At 42.7% G+C, this 14468-nt stretch overlaps 1 pseudogene; it reads left to right on the plus strand.

The window, feature by feature from the left end:
* The first annotated feature begins 1920 nt into the window (after positions 1 to 1920).
* The window catches only part of LOC128069403 (RNA-binding motif protein, X-linked 2-like), a 99599-nt pseudogene continuing 87051 nt past the window's right edge, over positions 1921 to 14468 (plus strand).

The raw sequence follows: 14468 nt of genomic DNA on the forward strand, positions 1-14468 counted from the left end.
TATGATGAAAACTCTAATAGGTCTCTCATGAGATAACTAATATTAAGCCAAAATTGTGCATAGGCTATCAAGCCAAGAGAGGCAGAGGCCTGCTGAACTCAACCAGGGCCAACATGAGGAAACATCTTGGTTAAAATCAGGAAGAGGTATCAGACTGCCATCTCTTACCATCTTTTTGAAAAAGAACTGGTCACCAAACTCTTTTTTAGTTAATTTCTTGCGGACTCTCTAGAAACATGAAGCAGAAGGCATTATGCCTTAGACACTGTAGGTGAGATGACCCGGTCCCATGATACATTTAGTGAAGTGAAGTCGCTCAGTTGTGTCTGACTCTTTGCGACCCCGTGGACTGTAGCCCACCAGGCTCCTCCGTCCATGGGATTCTCCAGGCAAGAATACTGGAGTGTGTTGCCATTTCCTTCTCCAGGGGATCTTCCCGACCCAGGGACTGAACCTAGGTCTCCCACATTGCTGGCAGACGCTTTAACCTCTGAGCCACCAGGGAAGCCCATGATACATTTAGGAGCCTACAAAAATGATTTGGTTTCTGATCTCAAATGGGGTGGACAAAAATGGTTGTGTAATATAACACAAGATAAGTAAATTGTCAAGTATAGAGCCCATTGTTAGAAGTTATTTTCAGTATTTAGGATATTAACAAGTCTTGGGGCATCCATAAAACACTTCTTCAAGGAAAAATCATAGAGTCTGTGATCTGGCCTGGCTCTCTCTTATTTGACAATAAATAAAATTTATTTATTCCTCAGCAAGGGCTCAGGAAGGTTTCTAGAAAACATGACGAGGCCAGATGAGGGGGTGGGGGAGGCAGCTGCAAGAAAGCAGGTAATTTAGCCAGTCTACAGCCAGAAGCAATAAGAACTGTTTATAAAGATGTAGCACAATACATAGTTGCAACAAAGGCAAAAACAAAAGGAAAGGGCTCTCTCTGTACCCCATAAACATTCTTGAGTGTTCTAAACACTGTGCAGGTTTCTACACTTGCAATTTGATGTGGATTTGTTACTAAAATAGGCTAAAGGCCTTTCTTAAGGGGGTGGGTTGGGTTTTGTTGTTTTCATTGTGCATCTGAGCACCCCGCCTGCTCAGAAAACCCAACCCTGTACTCCTGCTGGAATGTGGCAGACTGGGACTTCAGCCTCACTGCAAAAACTCAGAGCAAGCAAAGGCCTAGCTGGTCCACTTATACACGGGCTTCTTTTTTTTTTTTTTTTTTTCCTGTAAACAAACAGACGGCCCTCCATATCTGTGGGTTTCACATCCACAGATGTGGAAGGCCCACTTTGGAACTTGAGCATCCACAGATTTTTGTATCCCCTGCGGGTCCGGGAACCAATCCCCGGCGACACCAAGGGGTGAACGTATTAGTTTGATTGCTTCTCCTTACTTAGTACTGGCTGCTGGATATGGCGGGCTGGGCCAGGAGATAATCCCCAAACGTTTCTCCAAGGCCTACGGAGCTAGGGTGAGGGCCTGCTCTTCACGTCCACAAATCAGGCACAGGCCCTTGGTCTGGGAAGACGCTGGAGCAAGTTTGCAGTACTTGGTCACTAAGTTGCAACTTGGAGGCCTGAGTTCTGCTCTCACGCTCCCTACCAGCGCCCCAGGTGGTGCGCACCTGGAGTCCCCGCGCCGCCCCCGCACCTCTTGCCCACCCCGCCCCGGCCCCCAGGACAGCCAAGCTCCTGCCGCATGCGCACCTCAGCTGACCCAACCCCCAGCAGCTGATGATAAACCCCCAGAGAGCGTGTATCCAGACTCTAGTCCTGACCCGCCACCAGAGTAGTCCTAGCGGTGCCAGATCGCAGGCCGCCGCTTCTAGCCCTGAGTCCAGAGCTGGGGTCTCGGGAGATCCAGGACAGCCTCCGCTGAAGACACAGCCTCCTGGACAGCGGTCGGAACATGAAGCCTCAGCCGCAGCGTGGCCACAATGCCGATGCCAACACCGACGCGGTCGCTGCGGGCTTCCTCAGGCTGTGGGTCAAGGAGAATTGGGAAGAAGCTCATGGTCAGTGGCAGGCTGGGCGCTCGGTTCAGAGGGTACCTGGAAACGAATTTCCCTAGGGAGGGTCGAGCGGGAGGCTTCCTCCTCAGACGCAGCGGGTTCCTGCCTCTTCCTCAGCGGGCTTGCTCGACGGCCTGATCATTGGCTTTTGGTTTCTTCTTTTGCAGAGGCCGAGCCCGCGAGCCTCTGGCTTCCTCGAGAGAGGGGAGAGAAGCCGAAGGCTCAGTCCGAACCTGAGCAGGGAGCAGCCGCGGAGGGGAAAGAGGCGCGATATGAAGAAGGAGAAGAAAAGGAAGGCGGCGATGTGGGCGCGGGAGCTGCGAGTCCCCCGGATGGGGAAAGCCACGAGGCCAAGGCTGAGGCGGGCGCGGGCGGCGGCGAAGGCGGAGAGAAGGGCGGGGAGGAGCAGCGCCTGGGAGCCGCCGTCGAGGTTCTGAAGGCGGCAGACAGGCGCCACCGAGTCTCCCGGCACACCTTCACGCTGGAGCAGCTGCGGGAGCTGGAGGGAGTTTTCCACCGCACTCAGTATCTCAGCGTCGCCTTGCGGTAAGCGGGCAGCTCTGGGGGCGCCGGCTGAGGCGAGCGCGTCCCTGTCCTCAGCTCCGGAGTTGAAAACCCCAGGGCCTGGGGCGGGGGCGGAGGCTCTGCCCGGTGGGAATGAGTCAGTATTACGGTGGGGAGTTTGAATAAGTCACGTCGGGAAACTGTCGGCCCTCAGTTAACAAATGAGTCGCCTGAGGCATGGTGAAGTACGTGCGCGATTGGATTCTACTTTGATTTAAAATATTGGTCATCATTTATTCATGGATTATATTTGCATTAATGTAAATACATTTAACGTGAAAGTGAAAGTCGCTCAGTCGTGTCAGACTCTTCTATACAGCCCATGGAATTCTCCAGGCCAGAATACTGGAGTGGGTAGCAGTTCCCTTCTCCAGGGGATCTTCCTAACCCAGGGATCGAACCCACGTCTCCCGCATTGCAAGAGGATGCTTCACCAGCTGAGCCACCAGGGAAGCCCAAATCCTACATTGAAAGAAAAGTGAAAGTGAAGTCGCTCAGTCGTGTCGGACTCTTTGCGATCCCATGAACTGTAGTCTACCAGGCTTCTCTGTTCATGGGATTTTCCAGGCAAGAGTACTGGAGTGGGTTGCCATTTCCTTTTCCAGGGGATCTTCCTGACTTAGGGATTGAACCCAGGTCTCCTGCATTGCAGGCAGACGCTTTACCCTCTGAGCCACCAGGGAATACTACATTAAAACATCCTTTATCTTAATTACTGAATTTTTAGTTACCCTTAAAGTTTGTGCCTGAGGTAGAATTGTCCCTAAAGCAAGCTACAGGAATGAATGGATTGCTGAGTGTCTGTGAATGCAGATAAAATTTTAAAAGCTATCATTTATGTTGCACTTACTGTGTTAAGCACTTGTCCTAAAGGGTTTTCTACAGATTGTCATTGAATCTTCACAACCTTATGTAAATGTGGTAGCTACTGGTTTTTATCCGCGCTTCACCTGTTAAAAAACTGAAGCCCAGAGACGTGAAGAGACCTGCCCAAGATCCACACAGCTGGGATGTGGCTGAGATTTGATCCAAGCAGGCTGTTTAGTAGGCAAGTCCAGAGGTGATGGTGTGTTGGTCCAGGTAGTGGTAATGGATAGAAGTGAACAGATTAGAGAGGTATTTAGAAGGTAAAATTGATAGCAATTCGTGGTAATTTGGACATAGGAGTAAAAGGAAATGATTAAGAAAAATATCTGAATTTCTGATTTGCCCGACTGAATGGCGGATGGTATACTCACTGAGCTAGGGAATACTGAAAGGGTGACAAGTTTGCAAGAGACAGAGGACTAATTGGAGAGGCTGTAGGCAAACCATATCATGGAAACCTCCATGGTGGTAGATGATTTAATGAGAAAGGATGGTAAATAGCATCAACTTTGGCTCAGTATTTTCTGTTCAGTTTGATTACTCCAAGTTCGGTTTGCTTTTGCTGTGTGATAATTCTAAGAATCAGCCCAATTTCTCCCTTTCTCAAGTGTCAAACTCTTGGTTTGCCCCTTGGTTTGGGTGTCTGCTGCTGCTAAGTTGCATCAGTTGTGTCTGACTCTATGCAACCCTATAGATGGCAGTCCACCAGGCTCCTCCATCCCTGGGATTCTCCAAGCAAGAACACTGGAGTGGGTTGCCATTTCCTTCTCCAATGCATGAAAGTGAAAAGTGAAAGGGAAGTCGCTCAGTTGTGCCCGACTCCTAGCGACCCAATGGACTGCAGCCCACCAGGCTCCTCTGTCCATGGGATTTTCCAGGCAAGAGTACTGGAGTGGGGTGCCATTGTCTTCTTCGATTTGGGTGTCTAGCTAGAACTGCCTATATCTCATTTATACCTTTTGACTGCCTTCACCCAGTTCCCCCACCTGACTCCCTCTGGTAACCACCAATCTAATCTCTTTTTTTTAGTTTGTTTCCTTTTGAAGTATAATTGACCTACAACAATATGTTAGTTCCTGTTATACAACATAGTGATTAATTATTTCTGTACATTTAAAAATGATCACCGTGAGTCTGTCACCATAAAAGATATTATATAATTATTGACTGTATTCCCCACACTGTACATTTCATACCAGTTATTCATTTATTTTGCAACTGGAAGTTTTTACCTCAATCTCCTTCACCTATTTCTCTCCTCCCCCAACCCCTCTTTTCAACCACCTGTTTTTTCCCCTCTGTATATATAATTTTGTCTCTGTTTAGTTACATTTGTTCATTTTTTTCATTTACTAGATTCCACATGTAAGTGAAATCATACAGTGTTTGTCTTTCTGTGTCTGACTTATTTCACTAAACATAATACTCTCTAGGTCCATCCACATTGTTATAAATAGCATAATTTCATTCATTTTTATGACTGAGAAGTATTCCATTTTATATATATGCCACATCTTCTTTATCCATGTATCTGTTACTGGGCACTTAGGTTGCTTTCATATTTTGGCTGTTGTAAATAATGCTGCTGTGAACATTGAGGTGCAAATATCATTTTGAATTACTGTTTTCATTTTCTTTGATATTAACCCAAGAGTGGAATTGCTGGATCATATGATAGTTCTATTTTTAGTTTTTTGGAGAAACCTCCATACTGTTTTCCATAGTGGCTGCACCAGTTTACATTCCCACAGTGTAGGATTCCCTTTTCTCCACATCCTTGCCAACATTTGTTACCCTTTTGGTGATAGCCATTTGACAGGTGTGAGGTGATCTCATTATGCTTTTGATTTGCATTTCTCTGACAATTAACAGTGTTGAGCTTTTTTTTTTTTCATATGCCTGTTGGCCATCTGTGTATCTTCTTTGGCAAAATGTCTATTCAGGTCTTCTGCCCATTTTTGCATTAGGTTTTTGTTTTTTGATACTGAGTTGTATGAAGTGGAGTGAAAGTCACTCAGTTGTGTCCGACTCTGACCCCATGGACTATACAGTTCATGGAATTCTCCAGGCCAGAATACTAGAGTGGGTAGCCTTTGCCTTCTACAGGGGATCTTCCCAATCCAGGGCTTGAACTCAGGTCTTCTGCATTGCAGGTGGATTCTTTACCAGCTGAGCCACACAAGGGAAGCCCAAGAATACTGAAGTGGGTAGCCTATCCCTTCTCCAGCAGATCTTCCCAACCCAGGAATAGAACCAGGGTCGCCTGCATTGCAGGCGGATTCTTTACCATCTGAGTTATGAGGGAAGCCCAACCTGTTTTTATAAACGTTGGATATTAACTCCTTGTCAGTAATATCCTTTGCAAAAATTTTCTCCCATCCAGTAGGTTGTCCTTTTGTTTTGTATATGGTTTCCTTTTCCTGGGTTTCCTTACCCTACTGCTCTCCACCCGGGTGCCCTTTCCCAATAAAATCTCTTGCTTTGTCAGCACATGTGTCTCCTCGGACAATTCATTTCCAAGTGTTAGACAAGAGCCCAGTTTCGGGCCCTGGAAGGGGTCCACCTTCCTCCAACAAATGGCGACTCTGGCGGGGACTCTTCTTCGCTGAGACTGACATCCTGACCACTCGGGGTACTCAGGGGCCAGCTTGCCTGCCAATGGACCAGACCCAGCAGCCGCAACTGGGACCCTTTTGTCCCTGGTCTCCTCCTGACACGGACAACTGGCCAGAGTGCCCCGACCAGTAAGGAACAAGAGACTTTATTGACCTCTCTCCCCTTCCCTCTCTCTTTCCTCTCCTTAACCCTTCCTATCCTTCCCTGTTTTTCTAGTCCCCCGGTCCTGGATGCAGGAATCTGGTCGAAGGGCCCTCAGCCTGAGCTGAGGATTGGAGACTGATCATCTCCTCTTGGCAGAGAACTTGAATTCTGGTTCTGGTCTGGTCTGATTTCTGGTAGGGCCGAGTTCCAGTCCTCCCTTCTCTGTAGGCCCAGGGAAAAGTCCCATAACGCCTGGGTATCTGTAGGTGGCAGGAGACGTCTGTAAGGCCACCCCTTTTGCCCCCCTCTCCCACCTCCTTCCCCTTCTTCTTTCAACCTGGCTTCCTTTCCTCCCTTGAAATCTTTGATGTTAGTACTTAGATCTGAAGTTCTGTGTCTCTATAGGAGGTTTTCTGAGAGACTGTATTCTTGTATTTAAAGGCTTCCCTGGTGGAGCCGAGGTTAAAGCATCTGCCTGCAGTGTGGGAGACCGGGGTTCAATCCCTGGGTCGGCAAGATCCCCTGGAGAAGGAAATGGCAACCCACTCCAGTGTTCTTGCCTGGAGAATCCCATGGACGGAGGAGCTTCGTGGGCTACAGTCCACGGGTCGCAAAGAGTAGGACACGACTTCACTTTCACTTTCACTGGGTCGCAAAGAGTCAGACACGACTTCACTTTGACTTTCACTTTGCTGTGCAAAAGCTTTTAAGTTTAATTAGGTCTCATTTGTTTGTTTTTGCTTGTTTTTTTCTTTTTTTTTTTTTGGTCTTAGGAGACAGATCCCAAAAAGTATTGCTGTGATTCATGTCAAAGAATGTTCTGCCTGTGTTTTCCTCTAGGAGTTTTATAGTATCTAGTCTTATATTGCCTTATAGAGAAGGCAATGGCACCCCACTCCAGTACTCTTTCCTGGAAGATCCCATGGACAGAGGACCCTAGTAGGCTGCGGTCCATGGGGTCGCTAAGAGTCAGACATGACTGAGCGACTTCACTTTCACTTTTCACTTTCATGCATTGGAGAAAGAAGTGGCAACCCACTCCAGTGTTCTTACCTGAAGAATCCCAGGGACGGGGGTGCCTTGTGGGCTGCTGTCTATGGGGTTTCGCAAAGTCAGACATGACTGAAGTGACTTAGCAGTCTTACATTTAGGTCATTAATCCATTTTGAGCTTATTTTTTAATGTTCTGTGAGAAAATGTTCTAATTTCTTTGACATGCAGCTGTCCAGTATTCCTCAGTCAGCCAGTCAGTTCAGTTGCTCAGTTGTGTCTGACTCTTTGGGACCCCATGAATTGCAGCACACCAGGCCTCCCTGTCCATCACCAACTCCAAGAGTTCACTCAAACTCATGTCCATCGAGTCGGCGATGCCATCCAGCCATCTCATCCTCTGTCGTCCCCTTTTCCTCCTGCCCCCAATCCCTCCCAGCATCAGAGTCTTTTCCAATGAGTCAACTCTTCGCATGAGGTGGCCAAAGTACTGGAGTTTCAGCTTTAGCATCATTCTTCCCAAAGAACACCCAGGACTGATCTCCTTTAGAATGAGTGAGTCTGAGTGAACTCTGGGAGTTGGATCTCCTTGCAGGCCAAGGGACTCTCAAGAGTCTTCTCCAACACCACAGTTCAAAAGCATCAATTCTTCGGTGCTCAGCTTTCTTCACAGTCCAACTCTCACATCCATATACCTGGCACCACTTATTAAAGAGACTGTTTTCCCTGTTGTGTATTCTTACCTGCTTTGTCATAGATTAATTGACGATAAGTACTTGGGTTTATTTCTGGACTTTCTAGTCTGTTCTAGTGATCTGTGTGTCTGTTTTTAATGCCAGTACCATATTGTGATTGTTTTTGTTGTTGTTTTGCTACACCCCATGGCTGGAAAATGAGTACGTCAAGGCTGTATATTGTCACCCTGCTTATTTAACTTATATGCAGAGTACATCATGAGAAACACTGGGCTGGAAGAAGCACCAGCTGGAATCAAGATTGCTGGGAGAAATATCAATAACCTCAGATATGCAGGTGACACCACCCTTATGGCAGAAAGTGAAGAGGAACTAAAAAGCCTCTTGATGAAAGTAAAAGTGGAGAGTGAAAAAGTTGGCTTAAAGCTCAACATTAAAAAAAAGAAGATCATGGCATCCAGTCCCATCACTTCATGGGAAATAGATGGGGAAACAGTGGAAACAGTGTCAGATTTTATTTTTGGGGGCTCCAAAATCACTGCCGATGGTGACTGCAGCCATGAAATTAAAAGACGCTTACTTGTTGAAAGGAAAGTTACGACCAACCTAGATAGCATATTCAAAAGCAGAGACATTACTTTGCCAACAAAGGTCCATCTAGTCAAGGCTATGGTTCTTCCAGTGGTCATGTATGGATGTGAGAGTTGGACTGTGAAGAAAGCTGAGCACCAAAAATTGATGCTTTTGAACTGTGGTGTTGGCGAAGACTCTTGAGAGTCCCTTGGACTGCAAGGAGATCCAATCAGTCCATTCTGAAGGAGATCAGTCCTGCGTGTTCTTTGGAAGGACTGATGCTAAAGCTGAAACTCCAGTACTTTGGCCACCTCATGGAAGAGTTGACTCATTGGAAAAGACTGATGCTGGGAGGGATTGGGGGCAGGAGGAGAAGGGGACGACAGAGGATGAGATGGCTGGATGGCATCACCGATTCGATGGACGTGAGTCTGAGTGAACTCTGGGAGTTGGTGATGGACAGGGAGGCCTGGTGTGCTGCAATTCATGGGGTCGCAAACAGTCAGACACGACTAAGTGACTGAAGTGAACTAAACTGAATGCTATTTTAAGTGGGATTGTTTTCTTGCTTTCTCTGATAGCTTATTATTAAGTGTATAGAAAAGCAACACATTTCTATATATTAATCTTGAATCCTGAAACTACTGAATTCATTTATTAGTTCTAATAGATTTTTGGTGGAGACTTTAAAGTTATCTTTTTTAAAAATTTGAGGAATAGTTGATATACAATATTATATAAGTTTTAGGTGTACAACATAATGATTCACAATTTTTAAAGGTTGTACTCCACTATAGTTCTTATGAAATACTGGCTATATTCCCTGTGCTGTACAATGTATTGTTGTAGCTTATTTATTTTATACATAGTAGTTTGTACTTATTAATCCACTACCCCTGTCTTGTCCCTCTCTCCTGTCTCTACTCATTGGTAACCACTAGTTTATTCTCTGTATCTGTGAGACTTCTTTTTTGTTATATTCAATAGTTTGTTTTCATTTTTAGATTCCACATATAAGTGGTATCATACACTACCTGCCTTTCTTTGTCCTACTTATTTATTTCACTGAGCATCATACCCTCCAAGTCCATCCATGTTGTTACAGATGGCAAAATTTCATTCTTCTTAATGTTGAGTAGTATTCTGTTGTATGTATATACCATATCTTCTTTATCCATTCCTATGTTGATGGACACTTATGTTTCTTCCGTATCTTGGCTGTTGTGAGTAATGCTGGTATGAACATTGGGGTGCATGTATCTTTTGGGGTTAGTTTTTCTTTTTTTTTAGATATATACCCAGGATTGAAATTTCTGGGTCATATGGTAGTTCTGTTTTTAATTTTTTGAGAAACCTCCATACTGTTTTTACAGTAGCTGCACCAATTTACATTCCCACCAACAGTGTGCAAGTGTTCTCTTTTCTCCACAAGCTTACCAACATTTGTTATTTGTAGTCTTTTTGATGATAGCCATTCTGACATGTGTCAGGTGATATCTCGTTGTAGTTTTGGTTTGCATTTCTCTCGTGATTAGTGATGTCTGTTTTATTGAGGTGTAGTTGATTTCAAATATTCTATTAGTTTCAGATGTGCAACATACTGACTGAAAATTTTTATAGATTATTCTTCATTTAAAGTTATTATAAGATATTGGCTATATTCCTGCTGCTGTAAAATAAATACATCCTTTAAAATTTTCCAATTCAGTTTCATTACTAGTAATTGATCTGTTCAAATTTTCTATTTCTTCTTGCTTCAGTCTTGGTAGACTATACATTTCTAGGAATTTGTTCATTTCTTCTAGGTTATCCACTTTACTGATGTCTAATTAATTGCTCATAGTAGTCTCTTATGATCCTTTGTATTTCTGTGGTGTTGATTGTAACTTCGTTTTCATTTCTGATTTTATCGATTTGGACCTTCTTTTTCTTGAGTCAGGCTAAAGATTTATTAATTTTATTTACTTTTTCAAAGAATCAACTCTTATTTGCATTGCTATTTTATATAAAAATATATTTCATTTATTTCTTCTCTGATCTTTATGATTTCTCCCTTGTACTAACTTTGGGTTTTGTTAGTTCTCCTTTTTCTAGTTCCTTTAGGTGTGCGGTTAGGTTGCTTATGTGAGATTTTTCTTATTTCCTGAGGAAAGCTTGAATTACTAACCTCCCTCTGAAAACTGCTTTTAGTGCATCCCATAGATTTTGGATTATTGTGTTTTCATTTTCGTTTGTTGCCATGATCTTAATTTTCTGAATATTGAGTTTTAAGCCAACGTTTTCACTCTCCTCTTTCACTTACATCAAGAGGCTCTTTAGTTGTTCTTCACTTTCTGCCATAAAGGTGGTGTAATCTGCATATTTGAGGTTATTGATATTTCTCCTGGCGATCTTGATTCAAGCTTGTGCTTCATCCAGCCCAGTGTTTCTCATGATGTACTCTGCATATAAGTTAAATAAACAGGGTGACAATATACAGCCTTGACATTCTCCTTTTCCTATTTGGAACCAGTCTGTTGTTCCATGTCCAGTTCTAACTGTTGCTTCCTGACCTGCATACAGATTTCTCAGGAAGCAGGTCAGGTGGTTTGGTATTCCCATCTCTCTAACAATTTTCCACAGTTTATTGTGATCCACACAGTCAAAGGCTTTGGAATAGGCATTAAAGCAGAAATAGATGTTTATCTGGAACTCTATTGCTTTTTTGATGATTCAGCGGATGTTGGCTATTTGCTCTCTGGTTGGAAGTTCATGGTTCATACACTATTGAGGCCTGGCTTGGAGAATTTTGAGCATTACTTTACTAGCATGTGAGATGAGTGCAATTGTGCCATAGTTTGAGCATTCTTTGGCATTGCCTTTCTTTGGGATTGGAATGAAAACTGACCTTTTCCAGTCCTGTGGCCACTGCTGAGTTTTCCAAATGTTCTGGCATATTGAGTGCAGCACTTTCACAGCATCATCTTTCAGGATTTGAAATAGCTCCACTGGAATTCCATCACCTCCACTAGCTTTATAGTGATGCTTCCTAAGTCCCACTTGACTTCACATTCCAGGATATCTGGCTCGAGGTGAGTAATCACACCATCATCTTCATCTGGGTCATTAAGAAAGTTTTTGTTTAGTTCTTCTATGTATTCTTGCCACCTCTTAATATATTCTGCTTCTGTTAGGTCCCTACCATTTCTGTCCCTTATTGTGCCCATCTTGGCATGAAATGTTCTCTTGGTATCTCTAATTTTCTTTTTTTTGTTATTTTTATTTGTAATGTTATTGATGTATAGTTGACATACAATATTATACTGGTTTTAAGTATAAAACTCATGATTCATCATTTGTATACATTGTGCAGTGATTACAACAATAAGTTTAGTTATCCTGTGCCACCATACAAAGTAATACAATAATATTAACTACAATTCCTATGCTGTATGTTACATCCCCATGACATGTTTTTTTAAATTTTTATTTATTTATTTATTTATTTTTATTTTACTTTACTTTACAATATTGTATTGGTTTTGCCATACATCAACATGAATCCGCCACGGGTGCACATGAGTTCCCCATCCTGAACCCCCGTCCCACCTCCCTTTCCATACCATCTCTCTGGGTCATCCCAGTGCACCAGCCTCAAGCATCCTATATCCTGCATCAAACCTAGACTGGCGATTCATTTCTTACATGATATTATACATCTTTCAATGCCATTCTCCCAAATCATCCCACCCTCTCCCTCTCCCACAGAGTCCAAAAGTCTGTTCTATACATCTGTGTCTTTTTTGCTGTCTCGCATACAGGGTTATCGTTACCATCTTTCTAAATTCCATATATATGTGTTACTATACTGTATTGGTGTTTTTCTTTCTGGCTTACTTCACTCTGTATAATCGGCTCCAGTTTCATCCACCTCATTAGAACTGATTCAAATGTATTCTTTTTAATGGCTGAGTAGTACGCCATTGTGTGTATGTACCACAGCTTTCTTATCCATTCATCTGCTGATGGACATCTAGGTTGCTTCCATGTCCTGGCTATTATAAACAGTGCTGTGATGAACATTGGGGTACACGTGTCTCTTTCAGTTCTGGTTTCCTCGGTGTGTATGCCCAGCAGTGGGATTGCTGGGTCATAAGGCAGTTCTATTTGCAATTTTTTAAGAAATCTCCACACTGTTCTCCATAGTGGCTGTACTAGTTTGCATTCCCACCAACAGTGTAAGAGGGTTCCCTTTTCTCCACACCCTCTCCAGCATTTATTGCTTGTAGACTTTTGGATCGCAGCCATTCAGACTGGCGTGAAATGGTACCTCATTGTGGTTTTGATTTGCATTTCTCTGATAATGAGTGATGTCGAGCATCTTTTCATGTGTTTGTTAGCCATCTGTATGTCTTCTTTGGAGAAATGTCGATTTAGTTCTTTGGCCCAGTTTTTGATTGGGTCGTTTATTTTTCTAGAATTGAGCTGCATAAGTTGCTTGTTTATTTTTTGAGATTAGTTCTTTATCAGTTGCTTCATTTGCTATTATTTTCTCCCATTCTGAAGGCTGTCTTTTCACCTTGCTTATAATTTCCTTTGTTGTGCAGAAGCTTTTAATTTTAATTAGATCCCATTTGTTTACTTTTGCTTTTATTTCCAATATTCTGGGAGGTGGGTCATAGGGGATCCTGCTGTGATTTATGTTGGAGAGTGTTTTGCCTGTTCTCCTCTAGGAGTTTTATAGTTTCTGGTCTTACATTTAGATCTTTAATCCATTTTGAGTTTATTTTTGTGTGTGGTGTTAGAAAGTGTTCTAGTTTCATTGTTTTACAAGTAGTTGACCAGTTTTCCCAGCAACACTTGTTAAAGAGATTGTCCTTAATCCATTGTATATTCTTGCCTCCTTTGTCAAAGATAAGGTGTCCATATGTGCATAGATTTATCTCTGGGCTTTCTATTTTGTTCCATTGATCTCTATTTCTGTCTTTGTGCCAGTACCATACTGTCTTGATGACTGTGGCTTTGTAGTAGAGCCTGAAGTCAGGCAGGTTGATTCCTCCAGTTCCATTCTTATTTCTCATGATTGCTTTGGCTATTCGAGGTTTTTTGTATTTCCATATAAATTGTGAAATTATTTTTTCTAGCTCTGAAAAATACCATTGGTAGCTTGATAGGATTGCATTGAATCTATAAATTGCTTTGGGTAGTATACTCATTTTCAGTATATTGATTCTTCCGATCCATGAATATGGTATATTTCTCCATCTGTTAGTGTCCTCTTTGATTTCTTTCACCAGTGTTATAGTTTTCTATATATAGGTCTTTAGTTTCTTTAGGTAGATATATTCCTAAGTATTTTATTCTTTTCATTGCAATGGTGAATGGAATTGTTTCCTTAATTTCTCTTTCTATTTTCTCATTATTAGTGTAGAGGAATGCAAGGGATTTCTGTGTGTTGATTTTATATCCTGCAACTTTACTGTATTCATTGATTAGCTCTAGTAATTTTCTGGTGGAGTCTTTAGGGTTTTCTATGTAGAGGATCATGTCATCTGCAAACAGTGAGTTTTACTTCTTCTTTTCCAATTAGGATTCCTTTTATTATTATTTTTTTTCTGCTCTGATTGCTGTGGCCAAAATTTCCAAAAGTATGTTGAATAGTAGTGGTGAAAGTGGGCACCCTAGTCCTGTTCCGACTTTAGGGGAAATGCTTTCAATTTTTCACCATTGAGGATAATGTTTGCTGTGGGTTTGTCATATATAGCTTTTATTATGTTGAGGTATGTTCCTTCTATTCCTGCTTTCTGGAGAGTTTTTATCATAAATGGGTGTTGAATTTTTCAAAGGCTTTCTCTGCATCTATTGAGATAATCATATGGCTTTTATTTTTCAATTTGTTAATGTGGTGTATTACATGGATTGATTTGCAGATATTGAAGAATCCTTGCATCCCTGGGATAAAGCCCACTTGGTCATGGTGTATGATCTTTTCAATGTGTTGTTGGATTCTGATTGCT

This window comes from Budorcas taxicolor, chromosome X, assembly GCF_023091745.1.
Source record: "Budorcas taxicolor isolate Tak-1 chromosome X, Takin1.1, whole genome shotgun sequence".
In the NCBI taxonomy this organism is placed as follows: domain Eukaryota; kingdom Metazoa; phylum Chordata; class Mammalia; order Artiodactyla; family Bovidae; genus Budorcas; species Budorcas taxicolor.